We start from the raw sequence: 15,694 nt of genomic DNA, 5'->3' as shown, positions 1-15,694 counted from the left end.
TTTAAGAAATGCAACTTTCTGGCTGGGCGCGGTGGCTCACACCTGTAATCCCAGCACTTTGGGAGGCCTAGGCGGGCGGATCACCTGAGCTCGGGAGTTCGCGACCAGACTGGGCAACACGGTGAAACCCCGTCTTTAGTTAAAAAAATAAAAATAAAAATAAAAAAATTAGCCGGGCGTGGAGGCACGCGCCTGTAGTTCCAGCTACTCACGAGGCTGAAGCAGGAGAATTGCTTGAACCCGGGAGGACGAGGTTGCAATGAGCCGAGATGGCACCAATGCACTCCAGCCTGGGCGACAGAGCAAGACTCCGAAGAGATTTACAGTCTCAAATTTCAGTTTGATACTTAACGCTAAACAGACTTAAAGGTCAAGATTGTGCTGTGCAGCAGTAAGGTGCAAGGTGAAGAGCCAGATCAGATGAATTTTCTTTCAAAGAACTTTAAGAACCTGTTTCTGTCATCAGTTGGAAAACACACAGGAAAATATTTTTCTTCAAAAAAAAAAAAGTAAGCGTCGAGCCAGCCAGGAGTCGAACCTAGAATCTTCTGATCCGTAGTCAGACGCGTTATCCATTGCGCCACTGGCCCTTTGACAAATGTGTCTCAATTATCTATTCTTCATTAGGATCACTAGGAAAATAGTTGATTTGCAGGGCAACCAGGCATATATCGAACAAGACAGCAAATCCAGAAAGCACGATTTTCTTTGTGGTCAAGTTAAGTTAAATAGGTTTCATCCCCTTAAGGTATTTATATTTACAAAGAAATTTTCTACGTTGGAACATCATGTACACAATAGAGTTACCCTCGTTCACGTTTTTTCATTGATGTGCCCGTTTGTTTTCTGTTTTCTTTCTTTTCTTATCTTGTCTTCTTTTTTACTGAGACGGAGTCTCGCTCTGTCACCCAGGCTGGAGTGCAATGGTGAGGTCTCGGCTCGCTGAAACCTCCGCCTTCCGGGTTCAAGCGATTCTCCTGCCTCTCAGACTCTGGAGTAGCTGGGACTACAGGCGTGCCTCACCACCACCAAAAGAAAAAAAGAAACAAACGGGCACGTTAATGAAAAAATGTGAACGACAGTAACTCTACTGCGTACATGATGTTCCAAAGTAGAAAACTTCTTTGTAAATATAACTATCATCTCAAGAGAATGATACTTATTTAACTTGACCACAAAGAAAATCGTGCTTTCTGGAATTTGCAGTCTTGTTCGATGTATGCCTGTTTGCATTGCAAACCAACTATTTTCTTAGTGATCCTAATAAAGAATGGATAGTCAGCAGTCCTAAGGCCATAGGTTGGTGGTGCAGTGGATAATGCGTCTGATCTTCACTCAGAATACTCCAGGTTCAAATACTGGCTGGCCAGAAGCTTGTGCTTTTGGCTTTTTTTTTTTTTGTGAAAAATATTTTCGTGTGCGTTTTCCAACTGATGACGGAAACAGGTTCAAGTCCACCACTCCCGGCTAATTTCTGTAGTTTTCGTAGAGACGGGGTTTCAACATGTTGGCCTGCTGGTCTCTAACTTCTGACCTCAGGCGATCCGCCCGCCACAGCCTGCTGAAGAGCTGGGATTACAAGCATGAGGCACCGCCCCGTTGTTTCTATTGTAATTGTGAAAGCTTCATTAATTTTTGCAGTCCGTTCATCTGTTCATTCATTAAAAATTTTCATTTTTAATATGCTTGTGTTGGATATTGATGCTTAGCTTGGAGCAGTAGTCAGAGATCCAAATACTTTAAAATTTTGAGATAATGAAAAATGAAATGAAATAAAATACATTCCTGAGGTATACATCGCATGTTTTCCATCTCATTCTCCAAAGAACCTTAACCAAAGAACCATTACAGAGGAAATAATTTCATACTCTGTGCAACAGAAAAAAACATTAAAAAACATTCACCAGGCTGGGTGCAGTGTTTCCAGCACTTTGGGAGGCTGAGGCGGGTGGATCACCTGAGGCCAGGAGTTCGAGACCAGCCTGGCCAACATGGTGAAACTCTGTCTCTGCTAAAAATACAAAAAATTCGCCGGGCCTAGTGGCACATGCCTGTAATCCCAGGTACTTGGGAGGCTGAGGCAGGAGAATCGCTTGAACCCTGGAGGTGGACGTTGCAGTGAGCCTAGTTTGTGTCATTGCACTCCAGCCTAGACAACACGAAAGAGTGAAACTGTGTCAAAAAGAAGGAAGGAAGAAGGAAGAAAGAAGGAAGAAGAAGAAAGAACGGCAGCAGTGGCTCACGCCTGTAATCCCAACATTTTGTGAGGCAGAGGCGGGCGAATCACGAGGTAAGAAGTTCGAGACCAGCCTGGCCAAAATGGCGAAACGCTGTCTCTACTATAAATACAAAAAATTAACTGGGTGTTGTACACCGGCTGTAATCTCAGCTACTCGGGAGGCTGAGTCAGGAAAATCGCTTGAACCCGAGAGGCGGAGGTTCCGTGAGCCGAGATGGCTCCACTGCACTCCAGCCCGGGTGACAGGGTGAGACTCCGTCTCAAAAAGAAAAAGAAAACGGTGGCTCACGCCTGTAATCCCAGCACTTTGGGAGGCCGAGGAGGGTGGATCACGAGGTCAAGAGATCGAGACCATCCTGGTCAACACGGTGAAACCCCGTCTCTACTAAAACTACAAAAAATTAGCTGGGCATGGTGGCGCGTGCCTGTAATCCCAGCTACTCAGGAGGCTGAGGCAGGAGAATTGCCTGAACCCAGGAGGCGGAGGTTGCGGTGAGCCGAGATCGCGCCATTGCACTCCAGCCTGGGTAACAAGAGCGAAACTCCGTCTCAAAAAAAAAAAAAGAAAAGAAAAAAGAAACATCTGTCTTCCCCAAATTAGGTAAAATTGATGCAATAATTCAATAAAGGTAAACATTTTGGCTGGGGACAGTGGCTCAAGCCAGTAATCCCAGCACTTTGGGAGGCCTAGGCAGGAGGATCGCTTGAGCCCAGGAGTTGGAGAACAGCCTGGGCAATACAGCGAGACGCAGCGCTTCCCCACATTCACCCCCAGCCCGCCCCCACCCCCCGCTCCCCCCCAAAAAAAACAGTAAACATTTTCAGAATAAAATTCATTTAGTAACGTAGAAGCTTGGAGTTAATATAATTATAAAATTAAATAACGGTCATCATTAGATAAATTGGCTAAATATTATTTAAGGACTCAATGTAGGTGAAACAGGCCCGTGAAAATGCAAGCGTATTTATAAACGGGGTGGTTCTTTCTGAAAGTTAGAAGCTCGGTAGTTTTGGGTCCCAGTGCAGTCACAGTGCACAGGGCCTTTATCCCGACTCCTCCCTTGTAGACTTGGCCAAGTTGTGGATCCTCCTTTTGCCTCAATTTTCTCATTTCTATTCAGTTTTTTTTTCTTTTTTGACAGGAAGTAGGGTTTACTGGTGAGTACTAAGAGGGGGAAGCACAGTGGAAGCCCTCATTAGTGCAAGGCCCGTCCCTGTCCAGAGGGCCACGACTGGGGTTGTACTTGACCCCACAGCCATCTGGGTTGAGCCGCTTCTCACCACCACGTCTTCACATTCATCCCCATTGAACTTGGTGAAGCCCCCTCTTCTTTGAGATGTGGATCTTTTGGCGGCCAAGGAAATTGAACTTGGCTCTGCGCAGGGCCTCAGTCACATGCTCCTTGTTCTGCAGCTTCGCGCAATGGATATGATCACTTGGCCAATGTGAACCCTGGCTGTTTCCAGAGGCACCTCGCATACCTGTTTGGAGCCTGTCAGCTGCAGCTCAGGAGAACATCTCGTGGATGCGGATGACGTGGAAGGGGTGGAGCCGCACTGTGATTTGAAAGCCATCTTTGTCACAACTTGTTACCGTGTACTTATTTGCACAAATTCGGGCAGCCTCCAGGGCTTCAGAGGAGAGCTGCTCATATTCACCTGACACATGTGGCCACGGAGAGGAAACTCGTCCACTTTTGTCTTCCTACGCCCCAGGTCAAATATGCGATTCTTTGCATCCGGGACGCTCAGCAGAAGCAAGACTTTGGGTACGGCTTGTTTTCATAATACCGGTAACAACAAGCGGGCCGGTGGCCCATGGCGACATCACGATCTTAAGTGGCGCACCGAAGGGAAAGAGCTCTATACACTGTTTTTAAGAGAGCCAGACACACACATGCTTTGGTTTTGAGATGGAGCCTCCCTCCATCGCCCAGGCAGGAGCGCAATTGCACGATCTCGGCTCACTGCAACCTCCACCTCCTGGGTTCAAGTGATTCTTCTGCCTCAGTGTCCCGAATAGATGGAACTACAGGCTTGTGCCACCAAGCCCGACTGATTTTTTGTATTTTTAGTAGAGACGGCGTTTCACCAGGTTGGCCAGGCTGGTCTTGAATTCCTTACTTCATGATCCACCTGCCTCGGCCTCCCAAAACCTAGTGCTGAGATTACAGGAATGAGCCACCACGTGGCCGGGAGTTTTATTTTAATTTAATTAATTAATTTTTCAGTGTTTAAGGAATTTTTATTAAAGCAAGAATTTTATAATCCAAATTACGTTTCCTTAGCTTTCAGTTGTTACTTAAAACAGAACTGACATTTTGAGCTATTCCAAGGCAAAGAAATACAAAATTAAAGGAATACCTGAAAATTCTTTCTCCCAGGGTCTACAAAACATTAATTTGTTCTTATATTTTACTATTTTTATGTGTTTTGTTTGTTTGTTTTTAAATCAGTAAGTAATCTGGGACTAGCATTATGTTTGCTAGACCTGGCATTTGCTCGGTACATAAGGTTCAAAGTTTCCTTTCCTTTTAAAATTTATTTTATATTTTGCAATTTTTTTCATAGTATTTAAGTTTTTCGATGTTTAGGTATTTTTCCTCGGTGAAGTGCAAGTTTCTTTTGCGGTTCCTGATCAATTTTAAACAGCTGGAACACAGGTGGCATTGTTAACGGCTTTCTGGGCAGCCTCTAGCTTGGTGCGCTTGTGCTATAGCCAGAGCTTCATCATCCTAGTAGTGACTCTGGAGACTCAAGCATATAAAGAAGTTCTGAATTATCCATGGGAGTTTTATTTTTAAAGCAAAATTTCCTCTTTGCTATTGAGATCTGTCGCTGCTTTCCCATTTAACAATCTCAAAACAAAGCAAGCGACTATTGTGAAAGCCCAAGAAGCCCCAGACTTCCTGTGGACCCTGAGGAGTAGGTTGATCACGGATGGAAGCACTGCCCAGAGCTCAGGGTTTCACTGAGACTCAGCTGGGAGGAGCAGAACACAGTCCTTAAGGAGAGGTGGATGGTTTAACAGAACTCGAGATAGGACATGGCCAATTTCTCAGCTTGTATGTGAAAGATGAAAGGCTGAGAGTCACAGCGGTTTGTGTTTCAGAAAAAAAACATACCAATAAGCGCTGTGAGCAGGATTTGAACCTGCGCGGGGAGACCCCATTGGATTTCGAGTCCAACGCCTTAACCACTCGGCCATCACAGCCTGATAAGATGCTGCTATTTATGCATTTAAAAACACATACCCATAGGGCCCTGAATGCTGCAATTCTCACTACGAGCCACTCTTGTTTATTTGTATGTTCACAGAGCAATACACAGAGATCACTCACCAAGCCCTCTCAATAGATCTCTCCACTCAGTTCCTTCCAGCCTCAACCAACTTGATCCTATCCCTCCAGGCCCAAGCCTGCTAAATCTCACCCTTTTGAGAAGAGGCAATATTCCAGCATTACAAGAACACTTATTATTTTTTTTTCTACAGTCTTCATGCATTGTCTGGCTTTGCTTTGTAGTTGTGGCTGGGGATGAAGCAAGGATTTGTGTTAAAAAATCTATATATTTTTAGCCTGGCTGTGGTGACAGGCACCTGTAGTCCCAGCTACTCGGGAAGCTGAGGCAGGAGGATAGCTTGAACCCGAATGACAGAGGTTGCGGTTAGCTGAGATCACACCACTGCACTCTGGCCTGGGTGACAGAGCAAGACGCCATCTTAAAAAAAAAAAAAAAAAAAAAAAAGCTCGGGGTAGTGGTGTATGCCTGTAATCCCAGCACTTTGGGAAGCTGATGTGGGTGGATCTCAAGGTCAGGAGTTCGGGATCAGCCTGGCCAGCATGGTGAAGCCCCGTCTCTACTAAACATAGAAAAAATTAACCGGGCATGGTGGCTGGTGCTTGTAGTCTCAGCTCCTCTGGAGGCTGAGGCAGGGGAATCGCTTGAATCTGGGAGGCGGAGGTTGCAGTGAGCTGAGATAGCACCATTGCACTCCAGCCTGGGCAACAGAGCGAGACTCCGTCTCAAATAAAAGAAAAAAAAAATCTATATATTTTACTAGAGTGCTCTCTGTTCTTTTACATCTAACACATTGTTATTTCACAGTAAATCCCAAATGTTTGCAGAACTACAAATCTATTACATTCATATTATTAATTTAGATATTATAAACACAGAGAACAAGGAACACAGAGATGGTTTGCTCCTCTTTTAGTGGATGTCTTTTCTGCGATGAAGTCACAACTCTTTGGTGGAGGAAGGTGGTAGAAACTTCTTGGCCTTCCCTGACCCTCTCCTTTGGCTGTCATAAACTTTGGGAATTACCCAATGCTCTTACAGGCAAAAATGGCTGAATTTTCCCTCCAAATTGACTGTGTGGGTTGTGGAATTATAATGTAAGTTGAATTCAAGTCTCATTGAGGTTTTTTTTTTTTTTTTGTACGAAAGGACAGTGATAAGGAAGGTGTAATACTCTGAGAATCAGAAATTTGGGTGGATTTTGACAAATATAAGAACTACACATTCCTAAATACCCTGACTTTCCGGTGACAATAGAACAACCAGGTACACTGCTCACAGTTCTACTCTCTGGGAAGATTTTATTTTTTGGACTGTACTCTAAAGGCATCCCAGCGTGGGGCTGTGGGGCTGCAGTCGTCTACTTTCAAGTGGTGCCTGGATATTGTACAGAACATCTATAAACCATTCTTGAGTTTATTTCTTCTTCAGTCAACTGGTCATTTAGAACTCTTATGAGGCAATAGATGTAGATGTATACACACACACACACAAATAAAGAGAAGGCAATGTAGAGGCCATGAACATCTGTGCGACTTCCTCATGCAATGAGTTTGTGCCTTTAGGACCTGCTCAAGCTTGATCTAAGGCTCTTCGCTTAACAAATACTTATTAAATCACGGTAAGGGAGACTTTATTCAGGACCATCATGGTAGATAATAGGGTCCACAAAGGACTCTTGCAGTGGGGAAGAGACTGGGCTCAACTCTGAATACTGCATGGACAAGTGGGACTTTATAGCCTAGGATCAGGGTGGTAGGTGGTCAGTGGATGGAAAATTACTAAGAAGAAGCATCAGGATAACGGGATTCTGGCTAAACAGACCTAACAGGATTCTTGAAGACAGGCCAGGACCATCAGACCAGGCAGATGGTGGAGAGTGAGGAACCTGATCACATATCGAGGGGGAGCAGATATCAAGGGTAGGGGATTCTTGCTAAACTGACTTATTAGGGTTCTTGCTAAAACTGATTTTACGAGGAAGAGCACAGATAAGACAAGGAGACAGTTCAGGAACCTGACTAAAGTTTGGCCAAACAAATAATCTTTGTCAACCTCCACAATTGTGTGAACCTATGTCTTAAATCTCTTTCTGTATATATACACCTCCTATTGGTTCTGTTTCTCTGGAGAACCCTGACTAACCCTTTGTTTTTTTAAAGGAGCTCTTCAAGAGATAATAAGTATCACCCAATGCAATTTCAACTGCAGCATTCCAATCTAAGTGGTTTAAAAAGTAATTTTGGCCGGGTGCCTTGACTCACGCCCGTAATCCCAGCACTTTGAGAGGCCGAGGTGGATGGATCATCTAAGGTCAAGAGTTTGAGACCAGCCTCGCCAACATGGTGAAGATCCCCATCTCTACTGAAAATACAAAAAATTAGCCGGGCATGGTGGCACATGCCTGTAATCCCAGCTACTCAGGAGGCTGAGGGAGGAAAATCGCTTGAACCTGGGGGGCAGAGGTTGCAGTGAGCCGAGATCATGCCGATACACTCTAGCCTGGGTGACACAGCGAGACTGTCTCAAAAATAAATAAATAGACAAATAAAAATGTTTTAGGCCGTGCACAGTGGCTCGTGCCTGTAATCCCAGCACTTTGGGAGGCCGAGGCACACAGATCATGAGGTCAGGGGATTGAGACCATCCGGGGACACGGTGAAACTCCATCTCTACTAAAAATACAGAAAATTAGCCTGGCATGGTGGCAGGCGCCTGTAGTCCCAGCTATTTGGGAGGCTGAGGTTGCAGTGAGCCGACATTGTGCCACTGCACTCCAGCCTGGGTGACAGAGCAAAAATCTGCCTCAAAAGAAAAAAAAAGTTTTAAGTACTTTGAACTTAAAATAAAAAGCCGTAAGGGTCTGTGTGTTTCCACTAGTTTTGATCTTTTTAATTTCTGGACTGTATAAATGAATAAGAGAAAATCCCCCACAGTCTTCTGACAAATAACTGTCTTCAGAAATGACTCACAATGGGAGTACATCAGCCTTAAGGACCAATAAAATAAGAAAAAACTGCTTAAAATGTAATCTTTTGTTTCAGAAATGTGTTGCCAAAAAATTGGAAAACTGGGCAAATGTAAAATTCATTTGTAAATATGTCTTCAAGGCTCGGTGAGATGGCTCACACCTATCTGAGCAGTTTGGAAGTTGAGGCCCACAGATCTTTGGGCTCAGGAGTTGACACCAGTCTGGGCAACACGGCAAAAACCCCATCTTTCACACTTTGGAAGGCCAAGGCAGGTGGATCACGAGGTCAAGAGATCGAGACCATCCTGGTCAACATGGTGAAACCCCTTCTCTACTAAAAAAAAATACAAAAATTAGGTGCGCATGGTGGTGCATGCCTGTAGTCCCAGCTACTCTGGAGGCTGAAGCAGGAGAATTGCTTGAACCCAGGAGGCGGAGGTTGCGGTGAGCCAAGATCGTGCCATTGCACTCCAGTCTAAGTAACAAGCTAAACTCCATCGCAAAAACAAAACAAAACAAAACAAAAAAACCCAACTCTACAAAAAATTAGCAGAGTATGGTGGAGCGCCCTTGTAGCCCCAGCTACTTGGGAGGCTGAAGTGGAAAGACTGCTTAAACCTGAGAGGTGGAGGTTGCAGTGAGCCAACATCACACCACTGCACTCCTGCCTAGGTGACAGAATAGGACCCTAACTCAAAAAAAAAAAAAAAAAAAAAAAAAAAAAAAGTTTTTATATCAAAAAAAAATTAGAAAAAAGAGAATGAGACAATATTAGACTAATTTCCATCTCTCTTTTTAAAAGGTGTTGTCAGAAAGTGAATATTTTCATATTTCTGCATGGTTTGGCTTTCTGGGCAAGGGAAATTGACACACTAGTCAATATCTTGCCTTCCCCAGGCCAATTTTCTTCTCACATTCCAAGGGTGATATCTTATTTGAAGGATAATAACATTCCTCTCTCCTGGAACCATGGAGACATTTTAGGGCTTATAAACATAGGAGATGCTTGTTTTATTTTTCACTCTGGAGACATTTACTTACATCCCAAGAGTATGAATCCTGAGATTTTTCCTCTCTCTTATAAAATTTGTTTAAGGCTGGGTGCAGTGGCTCAGGCCTGTAAACCCAGCACTTTGGGAAGCTGAGGCAGGTGAATCACCTGAGGTCAGGAGTGCAAGACTACCTTTGCCAACATAGTGAAACCCCATCTCTACTAAATACACAAAAAATAGCCGGGTATGGTGTCGGGCACCTGTAATCCCAGCTACTAGGGAGGCTGAGGCAGGAGTATCGCTTTAACCTGGATGGCGGAGGTTGCAGTGAGCTGAGATCGTGCCACTGCACTCCAGTCTGGGCAGCAGAGTGAGACTCCGTCTCAAAACAAAAATAAAAAAACTTGTTTACATTAGGGAGATTAAGTTCCTCTCCCTCTGAGGTGGGAGAGGTTAGGATGAGGAAGAGCACCAGTATATAGTTCTCAGATTCCTAATTTGGGGGTTCTTCTATAGTCCAACCCCTGTACCTGTAGGGTGTTACCTGCTTTCACCATGTCACTTCAGAAATGGGGACAGCCTGTCATTCCAGAGCTTGTTGCAGAGGAGAAAAAGGTGGCATAAGACGAGGTCATTGACTAGAAATGACTAGTCAATATCTAGAAATGGCTGCGCATCTTTTTTAAATTTTATTTTTGAGATGGAGTCTCACACTGTCACCTAGGCTATAGTGCAGTGGCTTGAACTCAGCTCACTGCAACCTCTGCCTCCCAGGTTCAATCGATTCTCCTGCCTCAGCCTCCTGAGTAGCTGGGACCACAGGTGTACGCCACCACTCTCAGCTGATTTTTTTGTATTTTCAGTAGAGAGGGGGTTTCACCATGTTGGCCAGGATGGTCTCGCTCTCTTGACCTCGTGATCTGCCCTCGTAGGCCTCCCAAAGTGTTGGGATTACAGGCGTGAGCCACCGTGCCCAGCCTTCTCTTACACAGTATGCTTGAATTTCCTAAACTCATGCAAAACAAAATATTACAACTCTTGCCTTACTCACAATGTACAGAGGGGTTTTATCATACAAACTGGTGATCGTTCAGGGACTAGTCTCAAGGAGAGTCTATTTTTGGTCAAGTGTATGGTGATCAAGCAAGCTTTTTTTGATGCAGCAAAAGAGCCAAGGGTTAAGCACAAGAAGAAAGGCACCGTGTCCAAGCTGAACAATGGCAGCATTCAGTATTTATTTCACTTTCTTATTACCACAGGAGGAAGTCTAGATTACCTTGATGATAACAGTGTTGGGAGGGGTGACAGAAGGCAGGAACGTAAATTAAAATTTTAATGAGACACCCATACCACATCAAGACATTAGGATAACTCTTATAGTGATTTTAGGTGACCCATTCGGTGACCTTTCTGATTTATTAATTCCTGGTTGATCACGAAAACTTATGAGGGAATAACTTGATAGTGGTTGAATAGGAGCAGGTGATAAAACTGATGATTTCAAAGGAAGATCAGGTGAAGAGGAGAAGAAATAGAGGCAGAGGGCTGAGTGAGGCGGCTCACACCTGTAATCCCAGGACTTTGGGATGCTGAGGTAGGCAAATCACCAGCTTAAGAAATTGAGACCAGCCTGGCCAGCATATTGAAACCCTGTCTCTACTAAAAATACAAAAATTAGCTGGGCATGGTGGCGCGACCCTGTGGTCCCAGCTACTCTGAAGGCTGAGGCAGGAGAATAGCTTGAACCCAGGAGGTGAAGGTTACAGGGAGTCCAGATTGTGCCACTGCAGTCCAGCATGGCACAGAGCGAGATTCCATCTCGAAAAAAAAAAAAAGAAGAAAGGCAGAAAAGTACGCCAAATCTCAAGCTATTCTATCAGACATTGTGAAAGATGTACTTGATGCAGGTATTAAACCTTCAGAAAATGTGCCATTTTTGTGTAAATTGAATCCTGTGATCACAGATGAGGATCTGGAGAGAATATTCTTAAGATTTGGACCAATAAGAAGTTGTGAACCTAACTGGGATTCAAAGACAGGAGAATCCCATTGTTATGCTTTTTTTTTCCTTTGAGACAGAGTCTCGCTTTGTCGCCAGGCTGAAATACAATAGTGCAGTCTCGGCTCACTGTAACCTCCGCCTCCCGAGTTCAAGATATTCTCCTGCCCCAGCCTCCCAAGTAGCTGGGACTACAAGCTTGTGCCACCACACCCAGCTAGTTTTTGTATTTTTAGTAGAGAAGAGGTATCACAATGTTGGCCAGGCTAGTCTTGAATTCATGATCTGAAGTGATCCACCTGCCTCGACCTCCCAAACTGCTGGGATTACAGGCATGAGCCACTGTGCCTGGCCTAAAACATTTTTATTTTTACATATTTATTTTCTGAGACAGAGTCTCGCTCTGTGCCCGGTGTGTTCTACTTTCTTGAGATTGAAAGAAGAAATTGGCTGTTCGTTATTGTTCTCAAAAATTGGTTAAATGCCAACCATTTGTTTAGCATATCATCAAAAAAAAAAAAAACCCCAAAAAATAGTGCAGTTGTGGTGAATATTCTAATGATGATTTTAAAAAGAGTCAAGTAGATAATACAAAATTAGAATGGTAATGCCTGGGGAATGATGAACTCTGATCACTTGTTTTATATGACATATAGTGAGATTAAGTACAAATTCTACATCCATTCATCTTGTTTTGATGCCTGCATTCACACTCCACTGCACCCCACAATTTATTAGTGGTTACTGAATGAGAAAGAATTCGTCACTTTTTAATTCCTTTCTTTTTTTTTTTTGAGACTGAGTGTCGATCTATTGCCCAAGCTGGAGCGCAGTGGTGCGATCTTGGCTCACTGCAACCTTTACCTCCTGGGTTCAAGCAATTCTCCTGCCTCAGCCTCCTGAGTAGCTGTGATTACAGGCATGCAGCACCACACCCAGCTAATTTTTGTATTTTTAGTAGAGATTGGGTTTAACCATGTTGGTCAGACTGGTCTTGAGCTCCTGACCTCGTGATCCACCTGCCTCGGCCTCCCAAAGTGCTGGGATTACAGGCGTGAGCCACCGAGCCTGGCCTGCACTTTTTAATTTTTAAGACAGAATTTAAGGTACTCATTTGATGCCACACTGGCAGTAATTTTTCATGTAGTCTTTCACATGGACCAGTTCTTCCACATCAGCACTTCTCTACAGAATACCCTACCGTCATCTCCTGCCCTAAGAACACGAATTTCCTATTTGGCATTAGGGATCACAATTTTCTCGATCGCTTAACTTTTTTTTATTTTTTGAGATGGAGTCTTGCTCTGTCACACCCAGGCTGGAGTACAGTGGCACGATTTAAGCTCACTGCAACCTCCATCTCCTGAGTTCAAGCGATATTCCTGTCTTAGCCTCCCAAATAGCTGGGACTCTCAGAGGCATATGAACCAGAACAACTCCATCTTAAACAGGAGCGGAGTAAAATTAGGTTGAAACCTAGTGAGCTGCATTCCCCAGAAGGTTAAGGCATTCTAAGTCACAGGATGAGATAGGAGGTCAGCACAAGATACAGTTCATAAAGACCTTCCTGATAAAACAGGTTGCAGTAAAGGAGCCAGCCAAACCCACCAAAACCAAAATGGCCACAAATGACCTCTGGTTGTCCTCACGGCCACACTCCCACCAGCACCATCACAGTTTTGCAAACGCCCTGGCAACATCAGAAAGTTATCTTATATGGTCTAAAAAGGGGAGTCATGAATAATCCTCCCTTTGTTTAGCATATCACCAAAAAAACCAAAAAACAAAAAACCATAAAATTGGGCAACCAGCCCTTGGGACTGCTCTGTCTATGGGATAGCAGTTCTTTTATTCCTTTACTTTCTTAATAAACCTAATTTCACTTTGCACTATGGACTCACCCTGAATTCTTTCTTGCAAGATCCAAGAACCCTCTCTTGGGGTTTGGATCCGAACCCCTGTCCTGTAATAGCACTACAGGTGTGTGTCACCATGCTCGGCTTTTTTTTTTTTTTTTTTTTTTTTTTTTTTTTAATTTTTAGTAGATATAGGGTTTTGCCATGTTGGCCAGGCTGGTCTTGAACTCTTGGCCTCAACTGATCTGCCTGCCTCTGCCTCCCTATGTGCTGGGATTACAAGTGTGAACCACCATGCCCAGCCTACTTAACTTCTAAACAATGTGTACACACACAGAGAGAGAGGAGAGAGAGGAGAGAGAAGAGAGGAGAGGAGAGAAAGGGAGAGACAGAGAGAGGGAGAGAGAGACAGAGAGAGAGAGAGAGAGAGAGAGAGAGAGAGAGAGAGAGAGAGAGATAGGGGCAGGACTGATTAACTTCAGATGACTCAAAGGAGTGGAAAAGTAGAAAACAAATGGGAGAGTGGTAGGGTGCACCAGGCAGCGGGTACCTCGGGGACTCTGCGGGCCCCTCCCCGGGTTTCCCACGGCCAGCAGGTGGGTCAGGCCCCGGACAGTGGAGTACATCGCAAGGGCAGAGATTTACTGCATCCTTCCTCTGAAGTGCCTGACCGGTCTGGGCTCAGTCACCCCCCATATCAGCGTTTGTCATTGGAGTAGATAATGGTGACGTCCCTTGTCTTAGATTTGAGTCTTGAAGGAGTGAGAGGCTCCTGCAAGGAGCGGTCCTGCTGGTCCTCTAGTCTCCGCGGATCCCAGCCCGGCACTCGAGCATCGCCAAGTGCGCGCTGCCCGGCGGGGACTGCGGGGCCTGCAAGCTTAGGATGCACAGCTGGGAATCTCGGGAACCTGGTGGCCGCAGAGCCACCGCGAGGCCAGGAGGCGACAGGACGCACGTCCCCAGGTTCCCAGGCCCGAACCCACCTGCCTGGAGTGGTCTCAAGGAGCAGATAGGAATCCGTACCCTCCTGGTCCTGCGACCCCGCATCGGTTCCGGGAGGCAATAGCCGCGGTCGCAAGCCCGGAGCTGGTTCCTTCACCTGGTGGGGGGAGGAAGCCCTGCTTGGGGACGTTCAGTCTGAGTTTTCTCCGGTAACAGTCATTGGTTTCAGGCTATTTTCCCTGAAAAAGCATGGTTTACTTGTGCCTACAGAGGGGAGGTCTCCTTTTCTTAAAAAAAAAAAAAAAAAAAAAAAAAAAAAAGTGTGTGTGTGTGTGTGTATATATGTATAGTAACAGCAAACATCAGTGGAAATGCATCAGGTATGATTTAAATAGACATAAAAAGAAACCCTCCCACCGAGGTGGCCGGTTAGCTCAGTTGGTTAGAGCGTGGTGCTAATAACGCCAAGGTCGCGGGTTCGATCCCCGTACGGGCCACTGTGTTGGGTTCACTTTTCTATTCCACTTTTATTTTAAACCGATCACACCTCACTTGTAAATTTACGTTATGCATCCAACTCAGGAGACTTGCCTATCCGTTTATAAATGTAGGTGCATGAGCTAGACAGGCAATTTTTTTTTAATTGACCACACCTCGCTTGTATACTACGGTCTTACATCCAACTCCCAAGCCCTGCATATCCATTTGTAAATGTGTCTCCACTAGCTAAACAACCATTCGATTTCCAAGTTGTTTTTTTTTTTTTTTTTTCTGATACGGAGTTTCTCTCTTGTAGCCCAGGCTAGAGTGCAATGGCGCGATCTTAGCTCACTGCAACCTCCGCCACCCGGGTTCAAACAATTCTCCTGCCTCAGCCTCCCTAGAAGCTGGGATTACAGGTGTGTGCCACCAGGCCTGGCTAATTTTTGTATTTTAGTAGAGAAGGGTTTCACCATGTTGGCCAGGCTGGTCTTGAACTCCCGACTTCAGGTTCAGGGGATCCACTGACCTCCGCCTCATGAAATGCTAGGATTACGGGCGTGAGCCACTGTGCCTGGCCAGGAAGAGTTTTTGAAGAAATTCAATGAGGTGGGTGGGAGCTCTTAGGAAAGGGGAAAATAAGAATTCGATGATTTCTTGTATTATTTAGGAAAAAAAGAAAACTTTTTGAGATAATACTATTTTGGCAGATTTTAAGCTTTTGAGAGAGACGGTATTGATTGTTCCCCTAGTTGGCCGCTTAGTTGGTTAAACTGCTGTTTCTCGCGTTGAGGGCGAGGGTTTGTTCTTTGTGGAGAAAAGCCATACTCGTGGCAGTTGATTTCTGCTAAGCTCCAGACTTGCAACCACAACTGCTCAGCGTTAAAACGGATCCGTGGTTTGCCTTTGGCTTAT

The 15,694-nt window shown here is 44.9% G+C and overlaps 3 non-coding genes and 1 pseudogene across 3 annotated transcripts; 1 reads left to right on the top strand and 3 right to left on the bottom strand.

Moving 5' to 3' along the window:
* Nucleotides 1-517: 517 nt before the first annotated feature.
* Nucleotides 518-590, bottom strand: TRNAR-ACG. Its single transcript has one exon. It is a non-coding gene; the product is annotated as a tRNA-Arg (tRNA).
* Nucleotides 591-3,132: 2,542 nt separating this feature from the next.
* LOC116545212 lies at nt 3,133-4,059 on the bottom strand (annotated as a pseudogene).
* Nucleotides 4,060-5,371: 1,312 nt separating this feature from the next.
* TRNAS-CGA lies at nt 5,372-5,453 on the bottom strand. The gene has a single exon. It is a non-coding gene; the product is annotated as a tRNA-Ser (tRNA).
* Nucleotides 5,454-14,722: 9,269 nt separating this feature from the next.
* On the top strand, nt 14,723-14,796 carry TRNAI-AAU. The gene has a single exon. It is a non-coding gene; the product is annotated as a tRNA-Ile (tRNA).
* The last annotated feature ends 898 nt before the right edge of the window (nt 14,797-15,694 follow it).

This window comes from Sapajus apella, unplaced genomic scaffold (assembly GCF_009761245.1).
Source record: "Sapajus apella isolate SASKATOON/1434 unplaced genomic scaffold, GSC_monkey_1.0 scaffold251, whole genome shotgun sequence".
NCBI classification, from domain to species: domain Eukaryota; kingdom Metazoa; phylum Chordata; class Mammalia; order Primates; family Cebidae; genus Sapajus; species Sapajus apella.
The sequence above is the reverse complement of the archived record's forward strand: the minus strand, read 5'-3'. Positions and strand labels throughout refer to the sequence as shown.